This window comes from Procambarus clarkii, chromosome 75 (assembly GCF_040958095.1).
Source record: "Procambarus clarkii isolate CNS0578487 chromosome 75, FALCON_Pclarkii_2.0, whole genome shotgun sequence".
Classification (NCBI taxonomy): domain Eukaryota; kingdom Metazoa; phylum Arthropoda; class Malacostraca; order Decapoda; family Cambaridae; genus Procambarus; species Procambarus clarkii.
This window is the reverse complement of record NC_091224.1, coordinates 4,384,062-4,386,527: the sequence shown is the minus strand read 5'-3', so window position 1 is coordinate 4,386,527 and position 2,466 is coordinate 4,384,062. Positions and strand designations below refer to the sequence as shown.

The 2,466-nt window shown below is 36.7% G+C and overlaps 1 non-coding gene across 1 annotated transcript; it reads left to right on the top strand.

The window, feature by feature from the left end:
• The first annotated feature begins 1,705 nt into the window (after window positions 1–1,705).
• Window positions 1,706–1,778, top strand: TRNAR-ACG (transfer RNA arginine (anticodon ACG)). Its single transcript has one exon. It is a non-coding gene; the product is annotated as a tRNA-Arg (tRNA).
• Window positions 1,779–2,466: the final 688 nt, after the last annotated feature.

Sequence of the window (2,466 nt, the reverse complement as noted above, 5' to 3'; positions counted from 1 at the left end):
CTACACACTTCTCTTCTCTTCGAGATATATCACTAGGGGTTCCCTTCTGACGGGAGCTCACGGAGCGCAGCTTTCCCCTGCGATGTCTGGCACTCAAGTGAGGTCAAAGCCCTTCCAGAAGGAGCCTCACGCCTCCAGCAAAATGTCCACATCTCCTAGCCAGTCATTTATCTGTTTTCTCCTTCATTGCCCATAATCTCAAACTGTTATACATATCCAAGCAACTATTTTTACATATGGGTTATCACCTCTATATTCCTTAGACCTTCTGGTTAGGTCAGGCTTGATAGAATAATTCTCAAAGAGGGAGACTCGTTTCTCCTGTAGGCTGAGATCATAACAATATATATATATATATATATATATATATATATATATATATATATATATATATATATATATATATATATATATATATATATATACTCATAATTTGTTTGATGATACATTACCGTGAATTCATGCTTCCCTTTGCATTGTAAGAAGAGTTTTGTTTCTTACATTGTAAGAAGAGTTTTGCTTCTTACATTGTAAGAAGAGTTTTGCTTCTTACATTGTAAGAAGAGTTTTGCTTCTTACATTGTAAGAAGAGTTTTGCTTCTTGCATTGTAAGAAGAGTTTTGCTTCTTACATTGTAAGAAGAGTTTTGCTTCTTACATTGTAAGAAGAGTTTTGTTTCTTACATTGTAAGAAGAGTTTTGCTTCTTGCATTGTAAGAAGAGTTTTGTTTCTTACATTGTAAGAAGAGTTTTGCTTCTTACATTGTAAGAAGAGTTTTGCTTCTTGCATTGTAAGAAGAGTTTTGCTTATTACATTGTAAGAAGAGTTTTGCTTCTTACATTGTAAGAAGAGTTTTGCTTCTTGCATTGTAAGAAGAGTTTTGCTTCTTACATTGTAAGAAGAGTTTTGCTTCTTACATTGTAAGAAGAGTTTTGCTTATTACATTGTAAGAAGAGTTTTGCTTCTTACATTGTAAGAAGAGCTTTGCTTATTACATTGTAAGAAGAGCTTTGCTTATTACATTGTCAGAAGAGTTTTGCTTAATACATTGTAAGAAGAGTTTTGCTTCTTACATTGTAAGAAGATCTTTGCTTATTACATTGTAAGAAGAGCTTTGCTTATTACATTGTAAGAAGAGCTTTGCTTATTACATTGTAAGAAGAGTTTTGCTTAATACATTGTAAGAAGAGTTTTGCTTCTTGCATTGCAAGAAGAGTTTTGCTTCTTACATTGCAAAAAGAGTTTTGCTTAATACATTGTAAGAAGAGTTTTGCTTCTTGCATTGTAAAAAGAGTTTTGCTTCTTACATTGTAAAAAGAGTTTTGCTTCTTACATTGTAAGAAGAGTTTTGCTTCTTACATTGTAAGAAGAGTTTTGCTTCTTACATTGTAAGAAGAGTTTTGCTTATTACATTGTAAGAAGAGTTTTGCTTATTACATTGTAAGAAGAGTTTTGCTTCTTACATTGTAAGAAGAGCTTTGCTTATTACATTGTAAGAAGAGCTTTGCTTATTACATTGTAAGAAGAGTTTTGCTTAATACATTGTAAGAAGAGTTTTGCTTCTTACATTGTAAGAATTTTGCTTACATTGAAAAGAGTTTTGTCTCTTCTTACAATGAGAGAAGTAAACTCACATATGATAAACAAATGCGAGTAGTCAACTAAAACATATAACACTTAACCTATGTAAACATTTGACTCGGTAGGCCTTGTGGCGCAACGGATAACGCGTCTGACTACGGATCAGAAGATTCCAGGTTCGAATCCTGGCAAGGTCGATGGTATTTGTTTGATACCTGATCAACCAGGCTGTGACTCATACGTCAGGCTGCGAGCAGCCGCGTCTAACAGCCTGGTTGATCAGTCCAGCAACCAGGAGGCCTGGTCGACGACCGGGCCGCGGGGACACTAAGCCCCGGAAGCACCTCAAGGTAACCTCAAGGTAAGGTAATTCAGTGCCTCGTTCATTACCCGGTCTCGGTGTTGCTTCGCTCCCTCTGTTGTGTTGGAAAAAATATCGGAATTATCTAAAGGAATTATTCATGCGTGGCGTCAAGATTACAATCTTTATAATCGAAAACCGATAATCCATAGAGGCGTTGAATAATTCTCTAATAAATAGAGGAGGAAGTTAGTAAAGAGGCAATACGCCAGACCGATGCATTACTGCATAAAGAACCTCAATCTGAGAACGGCTGAGTTACTGAAACTTCTCCTGTATTCAGAAAGTTATTGGGAGCAAACATCAAAACTTTCTCTGGCTTTTTTTACGAGAGAGGAAAATTGCTGTGAGTTACGAGGTCTGGTGATGAAGGAGACTAATATCTGTTGAGTGTGTGACAAGTTTATGGTAGAGTGAGAGCTGTGGGTCTTCCTGCAGTATGTCTCCCTGGAGGCCAATGGTGGCCACCAAGGCTGCAGTTCTTTCTGCAGTGTTGAAGACTTGTGGTGGGTAAAGGAATGCGG